This window comes from Protopterus annectens, chromosome 1.part1, assembly GCF_019279795.1.
Source record: "Protopterus annectens isolate FY-2018-M chromosome 1.part1, PAN1.0, whole genome shotgun sequence".
Lineage (NCBI taxonomy): Eukaryota > Metazoa > Chordata > Ceratodontiformes > Protopteridae > Protopterus > Protopterus annectens.
Window position 1 is genome coordinate 298409019 of NC_056726.1, and position 26807 is coordinate 298435825.

The following is a 26807-nucleotide window of genomic DNA, read 5'->3' on the forward strand; positions in this document are numbered from 1 at the left end:
TTCTCTAAGTCTACAAAAACACAATGCAACTCCTTCTGACATTCTCTGTACTTCTCCATCAACACTCTCAGAGCAAACATTGCATCTGTAGTGCTCTTTCCCGGCATGAAACCATATTGCTGTTCACTAATCATCACGTCCCTTCTTAACCTAGCTTCCACTACTCTTTCCCATAACTTCATGCTGTGACTGATCAATTTAATCCCTCTGTAGTTACTACAGGTCTGCACATCACCCTTATTCTTAAAAATCGGTACCAAAACACTTTTTCTCCATTCCTCAGGCGTCCTCTCACTTTCTAAGGTTTCATTAAACAATCTGGTTAAAAACTCCACTGCCATTTCACCTAAACACCTCCATGCTTCCACAGGTATGTCATCTAGGCCAACAGCCTTTCCATTCTTCATCCTCTTCATAGCTATCCTTACTTCCTCCTTGCTAATCCATTGGACTTCATGATTCACTATCCCTACATCATCCAACCTTCTCTCCCTCTCATTCTCTTCATTCATCAACCCCTCAAAGTACTCTTTACATCTCCTCATCACACTCTCCTCGCTTATGAGTATGTTTCCCTCATTATCCTGTATCACCTTTACCTGCTGCATATCTTTCTTAGCTCGGTCCCTCTGTCTAGCCAATCGGTACAGGTCCTTTTCTCCCTCCTTAGTGTCCAACCTTTCATACAAGTCTTCATAAGCCTTATCCTTAGCCTTCGCCACCTCTCTCTTTGCCATGCACCTCATCTCCTTATACTCCTGCCTACTTTCTTCATCTCTCTGACAATCCCACTTCTTCTTTGTCAACCTCTTTGTCTGTATACTCTTCTGTACTTCCTCATTCCACTACCATGTCTCCTTGTTGTCCTTCCTCTGTCCCAATGTGATACCAAGCACCTTTCTAGCCTTCTCCCTTACTAGCTCTGCTGTAGTTACCCAGCAATTTGGTAACTCTTCACTGCCACCCAGTGCTTGTCTTAACTCATCCCTGAACTCCACCTCACAATTACCCTTTTTCAATTTCCACCATTTGATTCTTGGTGCTGCCCTCACACTCCTCCTCCTCTTCTTGATCACTAATGTCATCCTGCAAACCACCGTCCTATGCTGCCTAACCACACTTTCTCAGGTCATCACTTTACAGTCTCCAATCTCCTTCAAACTGGCCCTCCTACATAAGATATAATACACCTGTGTGCATCTTCCTCCACTCTTGTATGTTACCCTATGCTCCTCCCTCTTGTTAAAATACGTATTCACCACTGCCATGTCCAGCCTTTTCGCAAAATCCACTACCATCTGACCTTCTGCATTCCTTTGCTTAACACCATACCTACCCATCACTTCCTCATTCCCTCTGTTCCCTTCACCAACATGCCCACTGAAATCTGCTCCAATCACCACTCTCTCACCCTTGGGTACAGTCATCACCACTTCATCCAATTCACTCCAAAATTTTTCTTTCTCATCCATTGCACCAACTTGTGGAGCATATGCACTAACAACATTCATCATTACACCATCAATTTCCAGCTTCATAAACATCACTCTATCTGACACTCTTTTCACCTCCAAAACACTCTTCGCATACTGTTCCTTCAGAATAACTCCTACGCCATTTCTCCTCCCATCCACACCATGATAAAACAATTTGAACCCACCTCCAATACACCTAGCCTTACTCCCCTTCCATCTGGTCTCTTGCACACACAATATACCAACCTTCCTTCTGTCCATCATATCAGCTAGCTCTCTCCCTATACCATAAGTATATGAATATAAATAGCAGCAGTATTCTTTCACTCATTCATTCTTAGTAATAACAAGAATGTGTAGACGAGACTCATATAACACCTAAGTTTGTATGGTGAAATGAATAAATCTCGGCATTCATTTGTTTCAAATGGTGTCAGGAACTCTTCAAAAGTAATTCAGTTATACAAATATATTTTTGATGGTTGACAAAAGCTATTTGATACATACAATCTAATCACTTTCTTTTAGTTAAACAACTAATATTTACCCAGAAATCATTCCGGTATTACTAGATAGTTTTGCATATTCTTTGTGTTACTGCACTGTGTACAGTGTACTGATTTTTTCCTTGAGTTGATAAATTCTTTGTCACATTGTTAGTGCTACTTAATTGTAAAAATTATTTATGGACAGTGCAGCACACTGAAGGAAGACTTCAGTGCACCTGCTGTGGATACGATTCCAGAAGACATGCTGGAGGCAGACCAACTACTTAAGTAGGCAGGGTAGGATAATTAGGGTTTGCACACATGCTAGTGTGATTCCAAAAAAATTGTGCACACACAACACAGCTCAAATGTAACAAACAGTTATGCTGACTCCATTTCTGAAATTCTCAGTGCATACATTACAGAACCCAAGGAATTTATGTCAGTACTACGGATTATGAAGAAATCTGTAGCAAAACTGAAAAAAATATATAACAGTGCAACCTGCTGTTAATATACTGCAAAAGGCAGTATTGATGCAAGCCATAAATGAGGATATGGCAGCATCCTAGAACACAGCCAACTGGAGTCAGAGCATGGGTGCAACTTAACCAGTTGTAGACAAATGTTGCAGGCTATTTGTAACGTGTGTCCCACACATGTCTGTGCAGACCCTGCGAGAAAACCCTATCCCCCTTGAAACCAAAATGTGTCTCAGGCTGAGTATACTCGCATCTGTGACATTCCAGAGACACATGGGGGAATGCATATCACAGACTGCTGCCAGTCATATCCTGGCAAAATTCTTGGAAGCAATGTGCAAGGTGAATAACTACATACACTTCCCATCCACACCCATGGAGTGGAGAAATGTAATGCATCAGTTCTACAACATTGCAAACTTCCCCATGTACTCTGTGCAATAGATGACACACACGTACCTATCAAGACACCAGTACATCCAGAAGCAGATCAATAATCAAATAATCCATCGAATCCCAATTTGTGTGTGCAGCAGATGGCAGTGTAACAACCATCATGGTAACACACCCTGGGAATCTCCATGATGCTGCCATTTGGATGGAAAGGGTGGGAGGGTGGCCTAATGGTTAAGGTGTTTGCCTTACAAACACAAGGTGCAGGGTTTGAGTCTTACAAGGGATAATTGGCTAGGCTTAAATTGGCTCGCAAGGGCAGTTAGCTTAGTACTAATCTATGAACCTATGAACCTATAAAGTAGACTCAGGGCTGCATTCCAGCAAGGTGAAATTCCAGAGGGATTGCTTCTGGGTAAGTACAGAAACAAAGCTAGGATGCAAGTTAAGGATCCCCCTCCCAACAATATCCAGTCTGAACAAAAGTGTTTTTCCTTCCCAAAACACATCACTGTGGTTATTCTATTGAGCCATGGCTAATGATCTCATACTGTAAACCATCCAACCCTCCACAGGAAGCCTAGAATAGAGCACACACAACTAGAAGCACCATAGAGCATGTGTTTGGTGTATTGAAACCTAGGTTCAGATGTCTGGACAAATCCTGGGGGTGCACTGCAATACCCAGTACTGCAGTACCAATGCCCTTTGCAGGCACCTTATGATGAATGAAACACATGACTTTAAGTTTAGTGTATTAGAGAAGGTGGAGAAGTGTCCAAGGGGTGGTCCATGGTCAACTTTTTTGGAGCAACGGGAGCTTATTTGGCAGATTAAGTTGGAAGCCTATAGGCACCTGGGGTTGAATGACATGATTGGTATAACTCCAGTTTTAAAAATTAAATCTTTGGAATGTTACTAACAGAATTACTGCTTTATTTTTTTATTTTTTATTTATCCATTCATTTATTTGTAACTTTTTTGATTATTTTTCAGGAAAAGTTTAACAAATACTATTTGTATTTGTACATATTCCCTTTGTTATGGTGTGTATATGCCTTTAAATTTCTGACTTTAGCTTGCTGGCTGATGTAATGGATTGTGGGTGTGTTTCTAACTTCATGGAGGGAGATTTAAACAGTTCTGTTTGGATTTTTAAATGTATCTGAAGAAGGTTTTGGTGTACAAAAATGAAAGCGCTTATACTTTTAAGGATTAAAGCTGGTTTTGCAAAAAAACTTTTTGGTTGGAAGTTTCATTCTCCATGGTGCTGTGGATTGTTTCTTGCTGATTTGTTTGCTGGGTTTGCTTTTTTCAACAGTCTATTTTATATAATAATTGAATAATAACCAGAACTATGTCCTTTGAAGATGTACATATGTTTTTAAGACCTAAAAGTACATACTTTCACATAGCCACTGTCCTCATGCATCACTGACGCCTATAGCGCCTAGGTCACAGATAACTCATTGTCAACTCCAAACCCTCCTGTCACAAGCTCTCCTTCCACCACATCCCTTTTAAACACCTTCTCCCTCAAACCAGTGCCAACTTCCCATATCAAAACGTTACTATCCAACTTAAAACCCTGCTCCGCATCAACAGATAAAATCCCTCCTAACTTTCTCCAACTAGCATCAGAGTCTATTGCCCTACTGGTATCTATTCTAATTAATTGATCAATCAAAGAAGGAAAAGTCCCAACTATATGGAAGCAGTTTCACACCCTTCCAATACAAAAGGCGGCAACTCCTCAGATATCTCTAACTTCTGTCCCTTTGCTATCTTGTCCCCTCTTTCCAAAGTCCTTGAAAAGTGTGTTTACAAACAAGTCCCAGACTTAGGACTACCACAGCTCTCTTATCCTTCCTCCACACAGTCTCTCTTGCTAGTGATGCCACAAGCTGGTTTCATGCCTATTTCTGGATATGTCTAAGGCATTTGATACAGTTTCTCATCCTCTCCTATTGAACAAATTACAAGAACTTAATTTCACCCCTGAAACTGTCTCCTGGTTCTCAAGCTACCTCTCCAACTGAACCCAATCAGTAAAATGGCAATCAGCACTCTCACCACCTCTTCCAGTCAAAATGGGTGTTCCTCAAGGCTCCATTTTAGGGTCCTTACTTTTTAATATTTTCACTAACAAACTCCATTCTTCCTGCCCCCAGTCTTCATTAGTTCAATACACTGATGATTCGACGGTTACTACAATAGCCAGCTCCCAAGCTGCCTTTAACTTAATCGAAACATGGCTAACCAACAATCAGCTGATCCTTAATCCAAAAAAAAAAAAAACAAATTGCTACTTCTCCTCCCTAAAAATCAGGCTTATATCAAATCTACTTTTACTATACCATCTCTTAATAACACGCCTATACAAGTACAACCTAGCACCAAACACTTGGGAATTACCATAGATGATCATTTGAAATGTGATATACATATCAATAATTGTATCAAAAATACCCATCAAAAACTCGGACTGCTATACAGATCTAAAAAATTACTTTCCTCTGAAGCCAAGATTATGCTCTCTCAATCATACCTCCTACCCACTCTTATGTATGGCACCCAGATCCTTACTAATCTAGACTCTACCCTTATCACTAAACTTGAAACAACCTACAATAAAATTGCTCGCTTTGCAGCACAGCAAAAGCATAAATCCCATCACTGCATCTCTCTAAAACTAATCAACTGGTTAGATCTACCTCACCAACTTTTACTCTCACAGCTCTCCATTATTCACTCTATCCTTTACTTGCCTTCTTATTGTCCAACACTCACACAATTCATCTCCCACTATTCTCCCTCCCGACAACTAAGAAGCTCTAACCAAAAGTTACTCCAAATCTACAAACCCAAAACTAAAATTGGATGTAAAATTTATAGCTACCACCCATCCATGTCCTGGAATAAACTGCCAGAAGAGATTAAGTCCCTTACCAATCCAAAACTATTCAAGGCAGCATTAAAGGAACACCTCAAATATCACTGGTCCTGCTACTGCAGCTAGCCACCGTAAACTACTTTCCCTCTATCCCTCTTCTCTTTCCTCTATCCTTTATACTCTTCTACATTACATACTTCTCTTTCCTTTAATCTCACATGTATTTACTTCCAAACTGTCCCGTCACATCTAAATCTAACTCTACCTATCAAAGCAGAACAAGGGTAGTCCAGAAACGACACACCAGCACGTAGTACTGGAAAAAAAAAAACACTTCAATTTAGTGCTTTCGTCAAAACATAGACTTCATCAGAATACCATGTATCTAACAAATCAAGTTTAAATACTCTGCCCTCCCCAGCAATAATCAAACAATTAAATGACATAATTTCCCCTTGTGAAAAATAATCAGCATTTGCATATATAATTTAAACAGTGCAATAAAAAGGTTGCAGTAAAAAAGTTTATATATCAAGCCTTTTAAAACATTAGAAACTACAATATTAAAACAATTAAGTAATTTTCCAGCATTCTTTAGATAAAATATAATGATTTATGCTTCAACAATGAGCTTATAGTAATCTTGTCATTCAAACCAGGAAACTGACAGGCATTAAGCTTAATTTGCCATTTCAGTTCAAGGAATTCTAGGTACTCATCAGAGGGCCCCCTCCGAAGACCCAGATCAACATGCTCAATGGCATAAAATTTAAAAGCATATGAAGGGAAAAAAAACTTCACCCATATCATTTTTTTTAAAAAAAGAAGTATATTGCAGTACTTTCTATTAAGGTTTATGTGAATCTTGTGCATGGCAATGACTTATTGATCTAGTCTTTCTACGAATAATGCCATAATCCATAACAACCTGATAACATCAGATGTTAAACTACAGTGATAGAAGAGAATTACCTGTTTGTTTATAAGTACCATGTGCTGAGTGTTATCTCAGTTTGTAAGGATACATGCCAACATGTCTACATTTTGTGAGCTGTATGTTCAAGTCATGAAAGGGGACACATATATCTTAGACTGTTACGCTGATTTCATATACCCATAACATTCTTTTAGCAAAGTATTTTACACTTCTTGATATTAATGTATAATTTAAGCATGCTGTGAATGACTTAGTGAGTCATCAAATTCCTACTGAAATGTCTGTAATCCTTTATATTCCATTAACATCAACCATTTAACAGTGAAGCCAGAATATCTTGATAAATCCTGTTACATGTTTGAGCAATTTAGTAGGTTAATACTGTATTTTGTTTAAAATGCTATGAAGGACTGTTTTGTCAAGAAATACTGAAGTCAACAGTAGAACAGACTCAATGTAATTTTGAGGGACTGTGATGGGCACACTAACAGTTGTAATGAGTATGTATTTAACTATTGATGTGCAGTTTCACAAGGAATAATGGTCTTCACACATACCTTTCTGTGTCCATAATGTACAGCAACATGAATGGTTCTATTCACAGAATCTGGATGTTACATGATGACACTGGCCGAGGAATGGATTATCTCAATTACTGTTAATTTTCAGAGCACAGTGCTGACATGAATGTAATTTGGAAACAGTTTAGCCGCATTAGTAGCACACGTTCATAATCTGCAAACCTAAGCCAACATCATTCCTACTAAACCATCCCCCATCAGGATGATGTCATAACATTAACTCTTTTCACTACATAGAAAACATGATTTCACGGTTAAGATGTTTTAGGTAGGCAGAGAGGTCTGAAAGGTTAGATGTTGGATATAGGTTGCATCTGCAGGTTTGAATTTCATGTACTCCAATCTGTGTCCAAAGATGTTAACACCTGAATGTTACAAAGCCAACTGAGTATTGTGCTAAACGGGTTCCTATTACCTAATCGAACTTCCAGAAGGTCAAACACCTCATCACAGTGGAGAAAATGTCGAAGCCACAGAAATATCCAACCAAATTCTTTCCCTGGTAAAGAATTCGGACTTCCGCGGCTTCGACATTTTCACCTTTCGATCTTCCAAGTTCGAACATCTGGTGTTCGACTTTCTGTAAGTTCAATAATGTAATAGGAACCCGTGCTAAACAGATGCTCTTCAGATCAACAGTCTACAAAGTGTGTTGTGAAATGTTTATCCTTGTTATTTGAGGAATATTTTATAATATTTTTTTTTTTTAATTTCAGACAAAGAGGACTGCACTTGGAACAGAGCAATGTGCATCGAGCAGATGCACAGGCTTGAAAAACAGTGGAGAGAGAGAGGTGTGTTGAATATTTCACATATATTATGAATTGAGATAAATATTCCACTGTTTTCAAGCCTGAATTTCTCAAAATTTCATATTTATTGATTAGACTACAGGAATACCCATCATGCATCAGTAAGGTAAGGGAAATCAGTAAACTGCAGCTTTCATTACACCTGTCTATAAAACTTGTATTGCTGATGCATTTTGCAATTTTGATCCATTTTGTGAGCACACATTTTTTAACAATACATCCACAACCTAAATAACAGTGTGTTGTGTATATCTGATACACAGGTTAGAATGTAACTGTTTTACATAGAAGTGTAAGTGCTGTGATTATTGCTTATGCTGTATGTTTTGTCACACTTGTATGTCTGGCTGTATTTTCTGTAGTTTGATCTGTTGTGTATAGCTTGCATGTTGCTAGAGTGAATGGGAGTCTGTTTTATTTAAAAACACTGCTACAGCCTAGATTGACTGTCACTTTGGTGGGTACCCATTTGATAGCAGCAGGTCATAATCAGCAAACATGTTCCAAATTTTTTTTTGTAAGTCTTCTGATTTATGATTGTTTCTTAACAGAATGCATACAGTTGTACAATGCAATACTAATATTAACAGATATATTATATTCTGATATGTCTGCAGTTGTTTTAACTGAACATATGACATTGTTTTTAGTGTTGCACTCGTTATATTGATGTGTGTTCAGCCAAATATCATGCCTCAGAAGGTTATCATATGTTGTACCTATTGTCCACAATAGTGTCCGATATCTTTCTCCTCATTTATACAATGGCATGTTGTGTCTACTCATATACATCATTGAATGCAGACAGGAAAATATGTTTGTTGACCGTTTATATATTTTTGCAGTGCTAATGACGTGTGTGTGTGTGTGTGTGTGTGTGTGTGTGTGTGTGTGTGTGTGTGTGTGTGTGTAATTATATAGAATTAATCAGGAAAGGATGCTGTTGTCCTTTTTAGAAGTATGACATACAGGGCCATGGTTAATGCTGTCCATAATGGCTGTGTCTCAGTCCCTGTGTAAATTGTTGTCATAACATTATTGTGTTGTGCTCTGATTTTAATGTGAGTGTTCTGTGTGACAGACATTTTTTCTGTTGTGTTTTGCAATTAATCTTTACAAAGTATGGTACCTCAGGATATTCACCAATCCAAAGATGACAATGTGCACGTGCAAGGACGCCGCCTGAATCATCTGAAGAAGACTGTGATGAAGATGATGATGATAAAGAGGAGCTTGGACCAGCCCCTGCTTGAGACATCCTGCCTGCATCCCAAATGAGACATTGCCATAGCAATGACAGAGACAATTTTCAGGAGGAGATCAGAGAGGTCATGACCAATGTGTTCTGAACACAGATGAGGGACATGATAGGAACCTTCTTTGATGAGATGACAATGGCTATATGGGATTCATTCAGGATGATAGCTAATGAGATAATTCAGCAGTCTGATCCACAACAGCCTGGTCCCTCCAGTCGGTAGGTACTGTATGTGTGCACCACTTCTGTTATGCTGCCAACATGGTGATTGCAATTTAATTGATTGGACTATATATGTACTCTTGTGCAGGCATAACATGTATGTGTCATGCTTATGTGTTATTATTTTGTGACACTTACTTTGGTTTCAATGTGTGCATGACACACATTAACACATTATACTGTCCATACACATTTAACTGTCCATGCATTGTGGCAGTTAACCTATTGATAATGCTGCAAAAGGTAGCTAGTAAGCTTGTGTCTTACTGGGACAACTGACAGACAACATATGTTGCCCATAGTCCAACACTAACATTGTCATATGCCTTGGATGCCTGTTTTGCCATATCAGATATGTGCAACATATAGACATGTCATTCCATGTGGTTTTGGATGACAGTTGTCATGATGTCCCACTCTCATGATGTGGTGCTGTGTCATGGTTTGTCAATACAGATGCCATGTGGGATCAGCTATAGGTATATCCTATCTATGTGCAGTACTCCTTTTCTGACTGCATCAAAAAGTGACATTAATCTGCACACAATGTTACAAATTACACATTCTTTCACAGTATATTACAACATGTTTGTTGTATGTAGCATTTCCACACATATGATGTACTGACATTGGTGTATGCCTTCCATAAATACTTGTACACATTATGATTGTACATATGTGTGCACATATTCAGATACATGACACAGAAATGTACCTTTTTTCAAGTCAGCATTCAGTGATGTACTGCTGATGTGTTGTAATGATGCTCACAGGGGTGTCCTCTGTTCCATAATGAGCAGTGTGGTTGACCTACACATGTGTTTCTTTATTTGACATTTGCACAACAATATATGTGTATGTGATTGAAATTTTTAACTTAATTACCTAAGCATTTTGATGTAACATGATTGCACATTACTGTGTATCTGTGTTTTATACATGTCCAGTTTTGGGGATATCAGCAGTCCATCTGCCCACTTGATATATATTTCCATTGTTTAAATGTATGTCTGTGTGTCTTCCACAGCAACCTGTGTGCTTTACATATGCATTTGCATTGTGTCAACTTACTGTGTCCTGCTTTACCATGATGTGGTCCCAGGTTGTCCACCTCTCTACCACTTTAATATGTCCATCGTATTTATTGCAAGTATGTTTGCTTTTGTCAAAACTACCGTCCATTGTCATTTATTGATTTGACACAGTGAGTATGGGCCAAATGTATAGCCATTTTACAAAGCAGGACATGTGCACACAAGCTGCAGGCTAATGCTTGCAGTACGTCCTTGTTCTCATTCTACTTGTGTGTTGCCCAGTGCAGGTTTTTCACAGTCATGTACACAACCTGCTGTATTCATTATTATGACCTATTATATTTTTTAACATATTATTACATGTCATAGGCATATATGTGTATTGACCTTGATTTCACTTACATTCCATTTATGCCACTAATACATATACATACAGACGTATACCTGTGTGCTCCTTTGATATGGCATATGTGTGTAACATATACACATTCCATTACACATTTGTTTGGGTTGTGTACACCTACTTGTCTATGTAGCAGCCTTGGCTGATCTTCTGCAGTACTTCTCTTTGGCACTGTGCTTGGTTGTTTCATGGTTGTAGGTTTGGTTCTGTCCTCTGGAGATACTGCATGTACCATTGCTTAACATACATTTTCTCATCTGTGATGTGGCTTGGCTAACGCCTGCACTGCTGATGGACTAATTGGATATATGTATATTTATCCAATGTGTACTGTGAATCTACTTTATTACCCTGATCATACACATCCAGGTATGACTATCACACAGTTTGCAACATGTGCTAACATGATAGTGCATAGATAGCTTTATTTTTCTGTATTTTACTATGGCTGGTATGCATCTCCACCCTGTTTGACAAGTTTCCATTGTCAGTGTTGCACAGTGTGATGTTTGTGTTATTTACCTGTCCATACTGTTTTTGTCCAACCTTTGTCTGGCTTGTGTTGTGTTATTTGTTCTATGGGTATATCTGCTGTTCTTACCGTCACCTTCTCTCTCCTTACATTTACCTTTCCTTCCATTCTTAAAACAAAACAAAATTGGGTCCTAGTCCCACCAAAAAAGAATTGCCCATGCCTCTCTGACTTTCTTTCAGACTTTTCTATTGCAACTTTCCTCTGTTTGTCCCTCTTTTTTCCCCATACCCCATATCTTCTTTTCCATCTCCCACTTTCCTTAGGTGTGTGTATTAATTGTATCTCTCATACAGTTCCCAAACCTATTTTTAGCAACTGTTAGCTATGGCAATGTGGTCATGAATGCTCTATACCTTTAATTTTTTTTTTTATTAGGAAATTTACAGATTTCAATTAGAATATGTAAATTCAAGCCAATAGTTTTTTTAATGCTACATGTATTATGTAGATATCTGTAGTTATCTCTGATTTTAATGTAATGAATGATGTGAATATATAGCCTTGCAGCTTTGAAGCATGTATTCTAAGTTACTGGATAGCATATGGACATATCTGTGATTGTCTAACATGTTTCTGTGTGTACTCCTGCAAATTTATCTTACGTTTGCCATGCGGATTACTTTGGCATACTTGGCATTTTTAATGTGTTTGTGGCGGGTTTTTTGGTTATCACTATGGAATCAGTGACATTCCATAGTTGTCCATAAACATACTGTGCAGATTTTGTTACCAATCTAAACAACTATTGGGATTCTTGATTTGTGATTTCTTTCATTTTGTTTGGTAATGTACAACATTATTGGACAAACCATTTGTTATAATTATGGATTACCTGCATATTTCTATAGTGCGCCATTGGAAATGCAGTACTTTGTTGTGTGCTGAGGTATTCTGAGTTTCTTGTCGTACATTAGCATATTACGTTATCCACAAGTTTTGCACTGATATCAGCATAATGTACCGGATTCAGTGAGCTTTATGGAATCTAGCCTATAATAGCCTCTGAAATGGAAAGAGGAGCAGCAGTGAATGAAATCTGTAGTGTTTAAATCAACAGCTCATATGAGATAAAAGCAGTAAGTGCACATTTTAAAATGTGTTTACATTTTGAACTGCTTAGTTGTTTTAACTATGTGTTAGTGAATGCTGTATGTTACAAAGCTACAAATAACAGTGATTGTATTTGCTTCCTGCCTTGTAATATACAGTGCGCGTTATGTTAACAGTATTCTCAGCTTGAAACTTTTAATGAAAATAGCAGTGAATTATTAAATGTTGGTTATATTAGTGCATGTTATAGCATTTTTAACTATGTATGAGCTCTTTTGCGGCCATTGTGGTTAGACACAGGTTCCACTGTTATTTATTGGTAATGGTTGCTTCCTGCACTAAACAAAAGAATGAAGATTGTGATTAATTCACCTTGCATTTCACTGCATCAGAAATAGACTAAAATATATTACCGTGACCACAGCTGAAAATTTATGAGATGTTTAGATATGCATGGTAGTTTGCAACAACTGAGTGATCAGAACATCATCTAAATAAATATAAATAAGACAAAGCACAAGTTGTTGGTCTGTGACAATATAAAGCAAAGTAAAAAATAATTAATACACATGAGAAACACTTACTACAACACTTACTACACATGAGAAACACTTACTACACTTACTACACATGAGAAACACTTACTACAACACTTACTACACATGAGAAACACTTACTACAACAAACACATGAGAAACACTTACTACGACACTTACTACACATGAGAAACACTTGCTACAACACTTGCTACACTTACTACACATGAGAAACACTTACTACAACATTTACTACACATGAGAAACACTTACTACACATAAGAAACACTATCTAGTTTTACAGTCTACAAGTAACGTCAGTTATCTGGCTGTTAATGACGAATTGATTATAAAATGCTAAATGGTTCAACAATTTGATGCTTTGAAATAGACTAAATAGTTTTAGTGAGCTGCATTCAGTTTTCCACAGGAATTTGCATAAGTCTGTGGAGTATTTCATAGCAGTGGTTGAGTAGTTTTGATTCTTGTTAAGAAACAGTCTGTCTAGTTAGCCTTTTTGAAGCTAGGAATTCAAGTATCCACGAACTGTTTGGATATTATCTTTTTAAGAAAAAAAATTATTATTTAAAATTATTAATAGTATGTATATACATTTGTATCTTTTTGTTCAAAATTAAATTGTGTGTACTAAAATTACATTCAAATGTAAAGTCACATAATTCACAGTATTCTAATAAAATGCTTCAGTATAACAATATTGGCTCAAATGGTGATAAAAGAACAAAGAGGAATGGCTTTTAAAAGTATTAACACCAAATAATGTTATGAACAGTTGGAAGAAAAGACCACTAAGTGTTTAAATGTAAACAAAACTCATATTGTGCTTTTTCAAGACACCCACTTCATAGAGCAGACTTAAATGAGCTACACTTTAAACATTATGCAACAATTACAGCTTCTACCAACAGAAAAACAAAAGAAGTATCACTGTATCATTAAGAAAATAAAAAGTTATGGCTAGAGTAATTTTTAATTATGCTGATACCAAATGTATGTTTTCAATGATAAACCTGGAATAGCAAGGGAAAGTATATATGACTATCAAGCAGTAATGCCTGACAGGGTTGGCATTATCAGGGAAATAATGGACCAACCAGGGTGTTATGAGGGTGGATCCTGCAGGTGAAGGGTCTCATCACCCTTGGAAGGTTTATTATTTCTCTCATAATGTCCTCCGTGGAGGACATTATTCTGTGTAGATAATGAGCTGTTAAATTGCTTTGTATTTGCTTTTTTTATTACTATTTACATTTTTATATTTTCAATTTAAAATAATTCTTCTGCCTAATTTTTCAAACTTGCTGTAGCACATGTAATTGCTGTTGGAGGAAATATTTTACATGCAAAATACAATTTATGTTAATATTTAATGTCTATACACACAAAGAGATGCAGAGGCACAGACAAACTCTCACACACAGACACACACACACACACACACACACACACACACACACACACACTCACATTTTCCTAGTAATTACATCTACTTTCCTGACTGAATACATTTTAGATGTTTTATTGTGAACAAATGAATGAAAAAAAAAAAACTCCATGTCTCTCAACTGTCCCCTGAAAATATTTGATTTTCTTGTAACTCACCGATGATTACTATCAGTCAATGAAACCAGAAATTATAGTTTCATACTTTGTATTGTTCAAAAAATGGATGTTGATGGAAAACCTCTTGCCTTCCATTTGTTTATTGAATGAAATGGGATAATATTTTAAAAGTGTGCCTGATTTGAGGTTTTAAACAAGTGCATGACAAATGATCAACATCATATTTGTCATATAGATCAATCATGCTTATGTTTTAAATTGCAATCTGAAATATCTCTAAAGATGGGGTGAAGTTTTTAGATATTCATAATTTTCAAGAAAAGCAGTTGAGAGGTATGTACTCAGTCTCCTGCTTTTCCCCTCACTCTTTAGAAATGTTTGGTATTTCAACTCTGTTTGTTTTATTCTTTCATAATTTATATAACACATCTAAAGCTAATGCAAAAATCAGAATGTTCCTATCTCAATCATTTAATCTTTACAAAGATACAAAGTAAAGATGTTCCCTGGCACCTTTTTATTTGTCATAGCTATTGAACCATTTGCAAATTGCACAAGACAACATATTGAAACTGAAGAATTTAAAAATGTCAGTTTAAAATCCACCTTTTTTCTGTTGATATTTTTAACTGTGAGTAATATAACTACACCAGTTCTTGGTTTATTCAAGCTCATTACTTTATTTCAGAACATTTCTAAGTTAAAAATTGATAATCCGAAGATGGAAATATTACTGATGAATTAAACATTAAATCCATAATTAATTAATTAATAATATAAATTAAATGAAGGTAACCATTTGAAATATTTGGGGAGAATAATAATATCTAAATATTTAAAATCTATAATAAAACTAAACTTTGCCAATTCAATGGATACTTTAAATTAATGTATTAAAAATGGAATGGAATATGCTTCATATTTGAAGATAGGCTGATGCTAATTAAAATGATTATATTACCAAAACTGTATATACTTTACAAACTACTTCAGTTCCTCTTGACAAAACATTAATCAAAGAGTTAAAGTGTTAGTGACCTGTTGTGGTATCTCAATAAACCAGCATTTGCATTTGCAAGTCATATTAGAATTTGACATAATGGATGAACTGAGTTACCAAGTGTTGAAACACATTATCTAGCATCATTTTTAAAAAAAGCTTTATTTCTCTGGACTGATAATTCTTATGTTAGTAGAAAACAATTTGTGAAGATATTTGTAATGGTTCAAAACTTAAACTTTGGTTGGGTGCTATACAACTAGTAGACAATGTTATAAAGCACTTTATCAATAATTACTATATAAAAACAAATGGAGCAAATTAAATTAATCATATAATAAAATAGAGAGTTAAAATGGAGTTTTGTAACTTCCTCATAGTATATACCAAGAACTTTTTGAAAGTAATTATTTTAATATTATGTTTAAACTGAATCAGCAATACATAATATTCTGTCTTGCCAGTTTTAAAAATGGAGCAATTGACTGATGATTCAGATGCATCACTAGCTAGATTATTATACAAAGTATAAAACATACATTATTAATTAAACACTATTAATGCAGAAGAAAAATAATATTTTTCTATTAATGGAATTTTTTATACATTAATAAAATTAGAGAGTACTACTAAAAACTGTTTACTTGGATTCTGTAAATTAAGTTTAAATAACCCTACAGTTGTTAAACCAAAACTATTGAGAGTTTTAAATAAAAGTGATGTAAACAAGGTAGATAATGATAAAAATAAGATAGTTTTGAAACTATTTATAATGACAATATGTAGTATATATATATTTATATTGGAAAACATTTACTTGGAAATATTTACACAGAGTATTCCTAACGTGATATAAACCAAAAAGGGATAGAGCCACAGACATGTGAAGTTGGGGATACAATCATAACACAATAGCAGACTGACAGCATATGTCCTATGACTACAATAAAATCAGATTTTTGTAATGCATTATGGTTGGATAATTGCAGCTCGAATAGATCTCTCATACTTGAAAATGCCCCAGTTGCTGGATATATAAATAAATCTTAGTACCCCTTGATATGGGGCCTTTTAGCAATCTCCAGGAAAATAATTACTAGAAATTGGAAGAATAATAAGTCGCCATTATTTCTATAGCTTCTTGAGTAAGCCAGTGGCAATGTCAAAAAGAGACGGGAGCAATTGAACTAAGAAGTGAAGACTATACCTGATTATAAATATTGGATAAATTTGAATTCATTATTAGAAAATATTGGATAAATATTGAGTCAATAATAATACTTGAAATTCTGTACAATTTATATTACAAGTAATGATTTAATTGTATTGATGTGGCATTATATTATTAGCATTAATGTACATAGGTTGGTTTGATTGCTGATGATTGTTTTTCTTGAAATTTAATAAAAATATTTTAAACTAGAAAAAAATCATTACCATTACCAATGACATAAAAATAATCCAAAGTGCTCTTGGAAAAGAGCACCTACCTTACTAATCATGGAACGGTAAAAGCTCTCTGCCTTTCTCTGCAATCATTTTTAACCAAGGCTGCTAATGAGCTTTGCCATTTCTATGTTAATTCCATTTCATCTGCTTTTCAAACTGTACAAATATTTCCCTTCCTCAGATGAATACTACCCAAGAATTTTAATTCTCCTCAATGTCACATAACATAGTTTGCTGCATGCAGTTATCTAATGATCCCATAGTCTCATCAAGTCCTCTATTTCCCAAGTTGTTGTTTTGAAAACTGCCATAGCCATTCTCGAGTAAAAATATGGGTCTTCCACTGACTATAATAACATTCACCCAATTGAAGTTGTATATCTGCGTTCAAAGAAGTTAGGAAAAAATGTAATAATGATCAGTTCTACAGCTCTTTTTTGATAAAAACTTGCTCTCCATCTCACACTGTGGATTCCATCTTGATTATAGTGTTAAAACATCCATGTTCACTTTTTGTAATTTCCTTCTTGACAAACACAATCAAGAATAATCTATAGCTGCCCTGTTGCTTGACTCATCCAAGACACTCAGCATGGTCAGTCATTTCATTCTGTTTGAATTTCTTGCATATTGTGAAACATCCATGCTCACACTACAGTGTTCTTCCAGCCACGTAAGAAAGAGAATCCAGAGAAGACAATTGGGATAATGTTACTTTTCCCTCTCTCCTAATACTAGTTAGTGTGTCTCAATGTTCAGTCCTCCGACCCCCCCCCCACCATACCTTTGACATTTTTTTGTAAATTATATGTTATATCACTGTGGGTCTTGCAAGTAATCCAGTATAAGGATGATTATTTTAATACATTTCCTTCTGCCATTTGTATAAATGAGATAAAAAAAATGGTTTGAATCAAATTTAGGTCTGGCTAAATGCCTTCACTATTGTCCTAAACAAATCAGAAACTAGTGACAAGCTCTCTTCTACATGGTCTCTGTGAATCCTTCATTTTCAGTCTTAGAATCCTGACTAAAAATATAATTTCACCCCTTAGTCAGACTTCTCTGCGTCATACTTGACTATTATCTTAACTATTATCTGAAATATGACCTGCACATAAAGGCTAATTATCCTGTGAATCAGTAAAGAACCTTCTGATTCTCTACATTTTTTCTAGGTCTGGTCTGTCATATTTATTTTCTTACTTACTTGGTATAACCTTTTGTATGTGTTCCCCCTTATCTCTTTGCAGCTTCTCCCGATGGGTTAAACACTCTGTGGTCAATGCCTGTCCAACAGACTCACCCAGCAAAATACCTTGTGAAAGTGTTATAAATCTGCTTAAGTTAACTGCCTGAAGCAGCTCCAAAAACAAACAAATAACCACAGCTTTCTAGCTCAACTGTAGATGTTCCTTCTATTGTAATTTATCATTTAAAGTATTACTAAAATGGCAGGTGAGCACACACACAGGTTAGTTTTTCTGGCTATAGTAACTTACTTTGACCACCAGGAGGCAGCACAATGCCAGCAGTCTACCATATTCCTTGTTGTTTTAAATAACAATAGTACCAATAGCTTTTAGATTACTGTTATTTTAATTCCAGTATATGTAGGTTTAATGTTGCCAGCCACATTCTAGAGAGCTATTTAACCCCTAGTACATATTCTGTACCCTTTGGCTCCTGTTTTTAAATTTATATCTGCAACATTTCCATCTCTGGCTTGCTCTCTTCTTACCTCTTCAGCTCTGATTTTCACAGTTGCTTCCTTTCTGATTATTTTCAGCCCTGTTTTACACTCCTGACATGGCCCTGTCAGTACTAGTTCCAAATAGCTAGACCACTGTGACATCCATCTCCACTCTCTCTCCAACCCCTCCCCCAGTTTCTTTCACTTTCTTTTCTATCCAACCCCTCCCCCAGACTCTTTAACCTTCCCTTCCTTCCTGTGGTGCCATCTTTAAAATCCTTTCTAGCTTCTGTGCAGTCCACATGGAAGCTTCTACTCCCCCCTGCCTGTGTACTCTATGGCTTTAGAAAGTATTGTGCAAGACATACTGTTTTATTTATTGCTGTGTTTACACCACTACTATGCACTGTCTGTCAGTACAGAGTTAACTGTGTTTGCTACATCTTGCTTTTTCTGTACAAACTACTGCATTTACTCCTAGTGCTACATTACAGTTTAAGAATGTTTTCTGCTCTGCTTACAGGGCTTAGTTAACTGTATTTTGCTAAAAATTGCTTTCTCTGTACAAACTACTGCATTTACTCCTAGTGCTACATTACAGTTTTTAATAACTGTTTTCTGCTCTGTTACAGGGCTTAGTTAACTGTGTTTGCTAAAAGTTGCTTTATCTGTACAAACTACTCCATTCACTCCTAGTACTACCTTACAGTTTTTAAGAATTGTTTTCTGCTCTGCTTACAGACCTTAGTTAACTGTGTTTGCTAAAATTTGCTTTATCTGTACAAACTACTGCATTTACTCCTAGTACTACATTACAGTTTTTAAGAATTGTTTTCTACTCTGTTACAGGGCTTAGTTAACTGTGTTTGCTAAAAGTTGCTTTATCTGTACAAACTACTGCAATTACTCCTAGTGCTTCATTACAGTTTTTAAGAATTGTTTTCTGCTCTTCTTACAGGGCGTAGTTAACTGTGTTTGCTGAAAGTTGCTTTATCTGTATAAACTACTGTATTTACTCCTAGTGCTACATTACAGTTTTTTAAAAAAAATGTTTTCTGCTCTGCTTACAGGGCTTAATTAACTGTTTGCTAATATTTGCTTTTTCTCTGCAAACTGCTGCATTTACTTTTAGTGCTACATTAGTTGTTTAAAACATAGTATCTGCACTGCTTTCAGGGCTTAGTCAACTGGGAATACTGTTATTGCTACACTGGTTATTTCTTGTCTGTATTATACCTCACTTATCCTTCTGATTCTCTAGGTTTTTTTCTAGGTCTGGTCTCTCATATGTCTTTTCTTACTTTCTTGGTATAAACTTTTGTATGTGTTCCCCCTTATCTCTTGCAGCTTCTCCCAACGGGTTAAACACTCTGTATTCATCCCCTGCCCAACAGACTTGCCCAGCAAAATACCTCGTGAAAGTGTTGTAAATCTGCTTAAGTTACCTGTCTGAAGCAGCTCCAAAAACAAACTAAAAACCACAGCTTTCTAGTTCAACTGTAGGTGTTACTTCTAATTCAATGTATCCACACTTTGAATGTCTTTTAAGACTATCTGCTTTTTAAAAAGTGAACTGCTCCTTACCATTTGAAGTATTACTAAAGGGCAGGTGAGCACACATGCAGGTTAGTTTTTCTGGCTGTAGTAACTTACATTGGCCACCAGGAGGGAGCACAATGCCATCTGTCTACCATATTCCTTGTTGTTTTAACTAACAGTACCAATAGCTTTTAGTTTAATGTTAGTTTAACTCTCAATAGTTCCAGTATATGTAGGTTTAATGTTGCCAGCCTCATTCTAGAGTGCTATTTAACCTCTAGTATATCTTCTGTATCCTATGTCTCCTGTTTTTAAATTTATATCTGCAACATTTCCATCTGTGGCTTGCTCTCTTCCTACCTCTTCAGCTCTGATTTTCACAGTTGCTTCCTTTCTGATTATTTTCAGTGCTGTTTCACACTGCTAACCTGGCCCTGCCCGCTCCATTCACCCTCACGCCACTCGGGCTCACTCTGCTCACCTACCCTACCCCCATTCCCACCCACACCCATTACAATTTCCTTTATACCATCCACTCCCTCCCCTTTCTTTCCTAACATCCACTGACAAACTACTTCCTGTCAGACTCCAAATACATCACTTCCTTCCCCTACTATTACACCCTGTCTATAACCTCCTACACCCTCCATCCAAAATGAAACACCTTATCATTACCACCTCACTCCTACGTCTTCTCTCTGCTCTAACCCCTTATCACTCACACCTTCCTTATTCTCATTTATGCTCACCTACCTCCTATACCTTTGACAGTCATTCTACACCTACCTACTTTCATATCTCCCCAGCCCTTTTCAACCTCTCCACCTCTTCTCCTCACAGACTGTCTATATTGCAAATCCACCCTCCTACCTACAAATCGAAACCCAAGTTATAGAAACTACATCTATGTACTACTGTACTCCCTCTTCCCACTAATAACTTACTCATATCTGGGGATGTCCACCTCAATCCTGGCCCCTCCCCCTCTCCCCTCAATCAAACACCCCCCCTTTATCTTCGACCACCCTTCCTTCCCCAAAAACCTCTCACTATACCCAGCCTCTTACACTAAACTCATCCATATCCAATTACCTGGCAATATACTCTCTAAATATTCAAGTCCTAACCAACAAAATCACCACTTTCCATGCCTTGGATAATACATACAAACCCTCACATCCTTTCCTTATCTGAAATCTAGCTTAAGCCACATATCACTAACAATGAAATTCTCCCACAGGCTATAATATGTATCGCTCTGATAGATTCCCCCAAAAAGGGGTGGTATAGCCATCCTCCACTTCAATAGCCTCAATCTCTCACCTTTCCCCACATCCATCCCTGACTTTCACCCAGCTGACGTCATCATCCTTAATTGCCACCTTAACCCTCACAAAAAATAGCTGTTGCTACCATCTATATCCCTCCTGGAAACAATTCATCCAGTTTAGATAATATTTTATCCTGGTTTTCCTACAATATTCCCTATGAAACCCTCATCTTTGGTGATGTTAACCTAGATTGGTCTAAACTTAAAACTGACACTCCACAACTCAACATCAACCTGCATGGTTTGCATTAACTGATTTCTCCACCCACCCGACTCCATAAAAACTCATCTTATGGCTCCATAATTGACTGGATACTCACCAGCTCCCTTCACCACTACCACAACCTGACTACCCTACCAGACCAACTTAGTGATCACCTCCCCACCTCGGTCCTTAGATACACCATCCAACCCCCAAATCCCACCTTTATAGAGATTGCCAAAAACTCTCTAATTTTAATGTAGTCCAATTCATCTCTATTCTATCCACCATTGATTGGTCCATCCTTAAACAAATCCCTCTCAATAGCATCTTCCTGAATACCCTGAACTCCCTTGCTCCTTCGAGGAAGGTTAGAATAAAACCCAATTATGCTCCCTGGCTCTCAAAAGAAACTAAGTCCCTTATGCTAAAAAGAAATGGAGCTTGTAAAACCTGGATCAAAACAAAGGAATTACCTCTGGTACATAATTATACACACCTCAGAAATCTTACAAAAAAACAAACCAATAATGAGAAAAAGTCCCTTTTATAACTCTGCCCAATTCAATAACAAATACAACCCTCACAAGTTCTGGTATACTATTAACAAAATTCTCTCTCCAGGCTGCCCCTCAGCTCCCTGCCCCTACCCAAATAGATCTCCTCTGGAAACTGCTACTCTTCTCAATAAGCACTTTATTGAAACCATTCAAACACTCATACCTTCCAGCTGTAACACAACTTCTCTGCCTACCCCTCCCAATTCTTCTAACAAACAACTAGTCTCTTTACATCCAGTTCCTACTTTCTACATCAGATCTCTTCTTGACAAACTCAATCCCTGCTCTCCCTCCACTGACAATCTACTTCCTACCTTCCTCAAACTTGCTGCTGACTCCATTGCCTATCCAGTATCTATACTAATCAATAGATCTATTTAGGAATCCAACATCCCTACCCTATTGAAATCCCTTTTCACTACTCCCCTGCATGTAGGTGGAAACTCTACAGACCCATATAACTATCAACCTATAGCTATTCTATCTCCCCTCTCTAAAATTCTCAAAAAATGTATCCACTCACAACTATTCAACTACGTCCTCCAGCATAACCCCCTTACTCCTACTCAGCATGGTTTCCGTCCCAACCACAGCACAACTACTGCCCTCTTATCCTTTACACATACCATTGCCAATGCCCTAGACAATAACAAACTCATATCATGTCTCTTCCTTGACCTTTCCAAAGCCTTTGATACAGTCTCCCATCCTCTACTGCTATCTAAACATGCAAACCTCAACCCATCTTCTTCCTCCCTTGCCTGGTTTTCCAATTACTTATCCTGCAGCAGTCTGTTAAATGGCTCTCTTCCACTTCTCCATTCATACCTGTCCCAACCGGGGTACCACAAGGTTCCATCCTGGATCCCCTCCTATTTAATGTCTTTACCAATGATCTCTATACTTCTTGTAAACAATCCTCACTCATCCAATATGCAGACGACTCAACTCTCATCTCTATCTCAGACAATATCTCCAATCTCCACACTCTTACTCAACAGGCCTTCCTATCCACTGAACAGTGGTTGTCCAGGAATCTATTCTCTACTCATTCTCAACCCTAAAAAGACCAAACTCTTATTATTTTCCCCCTGATCTCTCTCTCACCTCAAATCCACATTTGGTATTACTTCCTCTAATAACACTGTTATCCAACCTGAAGCTCACACTAAACTCCTTGAGTCATCATAGATGATGAACTCAAATTCAACTTGCACATCCCCCAAAGCATAAAAAAAACTCACCAGAAACTTGGTTTACTATATCCCAACAAAAAATTTCTAACTACAAATGCCAGACTCTCCCTTGCACAAGCTCTTCTCCTCTCCTCCCTGCTATATGCTGCCCCAGTACTCACCAACATCCAAACTACTACTTTAAACAAACTCCAACAAGCTTACCACAAGATAGCTAGATTTATCACAAAGTCTCCATACAATACACATCACTGTCTTGCCCTAAATACTCTCCACTGGTTAGAATTCCCCCATCTTCTACTGCTGTCACAACTTCAAATGTTACACTTCATTCTTTACAAACCTTCACCCTGCCTTGCTCTCTCTTTCTTCATTTCTATCTACAGTCCTCTGCGGACTCTCCGTACTTCTAATCAGCAACTACTACAAATCTACCAACTCAAAAAAATAGCTGGCAAACTCCTATATAAGCACTCTGTCGCCCAAGCCTGGAACAAACTTCCAAGAGACATTTGTTCCATCATTTACCCATCCCACTTTAAAGAAAAACTCAAACTTCATCTACTCAACTCCATATTATGTCCTTATCAAGCCCCTAATTAAGCTCCCCATCAACCCTACTATATACCTTTTCAGTCCCTCCACATAGAGCTAAGTACTCCACTATTGTGGATACTTATTAAACTCTACAATCAATACTGTTGGACTTAACTCTTTTTGTAAATATGTAAATATATATTTTTAGTCTGTAAAAATATTGACATGTATATATCATGTGTTTGCATTTCTGCTTTGTCTCTTTAACGTTCCTGTATAATCTGATTTTTGACCTTATTTTTGACTCAAATGTTTGATTCTCTGTAAACTATTTGTGTGTTTTGAAGCTTTTCTCCTCGATCTCCGCTGAAAATAGGCCACAAGCCCAGCTGGACCAAACTGGTTAACAAATGTCAATAAATAAATAAATAAATAAAGTGATCCATTCTTCTTACAGAGCTATGTTATTTCTGATAGTGTTACAACAGCCAGATCATTCTTTCTAGCAGGTCTCCTTTATGCGTCTTATGTCTTTTGTAATCTTCATTTTTCTCAATGTTGAAACAATTGCAAATCTTTTTGTTTGCTGTTCAACCGTTGTGCTCTATACTGTCAAATTCAGCACATCAAGTCTTGTTTCTTAAGTGATAGTATAAATGCTAACTCTGTGATCATTGAGCTTTAGGTAATGAAGGTTTTCTTTGCCCAAGAGGCTAATTAATGTCAGAGTTAAAAAAAAAAAAAAAAAAAAAAAAAAAAAAAATATATATATATATATATATATATATATATATATATATATAGGTTCATAGGTTCATAGGTTCATACTAGGCTATCTGCCCTAGGGCATTTATAAGCCTAGCCAGAGTATGTTTGGCTTTCGCCACCCATTTTAAATTAATTTTGCTATGCCCTTTTTCGAGGTTAGTATACTGTGCCTCTGTCTAACAGTGACACAGAAGTGATACCCGGGGTAAACCTACGATCTCCCATCCACTCATCAAGATTCCTCTTGAAGAGAGTCAATGAGGGACTCTGCCTAACCTGGACTGGGATTTTATTCCAGAGTGAAGGGAGCCTCTGGGTTATGAATCTGTCCCTCCAGCATGTCCTATTTATTTCAGAGCTGAGATTCAAGTCTCTCGAGCACGTAGCTCGATGGGATTTGGATTTTTTGAGGTGCAGCATGTCCCTTAATTCCGGGTTGGACATGGCTTTATACGTCAGGCACAGATCGCTTCTGAGCAGGCGGTATGCCACTGAGTAGAGCTGGAGTTTCTTTAACCGGGCAGCATATGGCATCTGTTTGAGCCCTTTGATCCTCTTGGTGAGGTACTTTTGGGGTCTTTCCAGTTGCTGCAGGTGTTTGGTAAGGTACATCCCAAAAGGGGCATTGTACTCGATTATGGGCCTGATGAGGGATGAGTAAAGAAGCACGATGACCTCCCCTGATCTAGATGTGAATCCCTTCATGATTAGGTGGGCTATATAAAATGTTTTTCTAACCACTTTGGCCACGTGGTTGTCAAATGAGAGATTGCTATCAACTTGGGTTCCCAGGTCCCTAATTACTTCTTCTGTACTTAATGGATTACCACCTATGTGGTAATTTATATATATATATATATATATATATATATATATATATATATATATATATTATATATATATATATATATATATATATATATATATATATATATATATATATATATATATATAGTTCCACTTTAAATCATCGAATGTTCAGAACATCGACGTTCTGATCATCTAGAACATCGAAGGTTTAAAGTGGAAGTGCCAGGTAAGTGAAAATGTAGAATTGTGTGTGTGTATGCAGGGCAGCAAGGTGCCCTGTATGTTGTGTGTGTGTGTGTGTGTGTGTGTGTGTATGTGTGTGTGTGTGTGTGTGTGTGTGTGTGTGTGTATGCCATCTGAGTGTTGGCATTGCAGGTAGGGAATGAGAAATCTCCCGTTTAGTGCTACCGCATATAGTGGTAAATGGGAGATTTCCCTTACCCCACTGTAGTGCGATCTCGGAGTTGGAATATTAAAGTGAGGGGTGTGGGGGGCACAGCCCCCCACATGGGGGGTGCAGGGGGACGAAGCCCCCGTGGATAATATAGTTTGTGTAATTTATTTCGTGTTTGTGTGGTTCATTTTGAAACTTTGATGTTCTGAACATCGATGTTCTGGTCTTGATGATCAGAACGTTGATGTTCTGAACATCTGATGTTTCAAAGTGAATCCATATATATATATATATATATATATATAGAGAGAGAGAGAGAGAGTTAGTTGCTGGTTATAAGAGAAGGGTTTTATGGAGCTTTTCCTAACAAAAATGCTTGCCTTTATGTTTTTGTTGAAGTCAACATTTTTTTTTATTTAATAATGTAGATTCAGTATTTTGGAGTGCACTGCAGTAGTTCTTGATGAACTGCCATGAATCCAAACAATGTTATAAAATAATATCTAGGTTTGCTGCTACATATTCCTTCAGTACTTATCACTGTGCACCACAAATGTTTTAACCTACTTGTAGCTCCTCCAATACATAAATACATTCACATGAGACTTTATTAGCCTGTTCTCTTATTTCTGCTAAACAAATAGCC

The 26807-nt window shown here is 37.0% G+C and overlaps 1 protein-coding gene across 2 annotated transcripts in view; it reads right to left on the reverse strand.

The window, feature by feature from the left end:
• The window catches only part of NFAM1 (NFAT activating protein with ITAM motif 1), a 496710-nt gene that overhangs the window by 211804 nt on the left and 258099 nt on the right, over positions 1-26807 (reverse strand). The window lies entirely within an intron of this gene.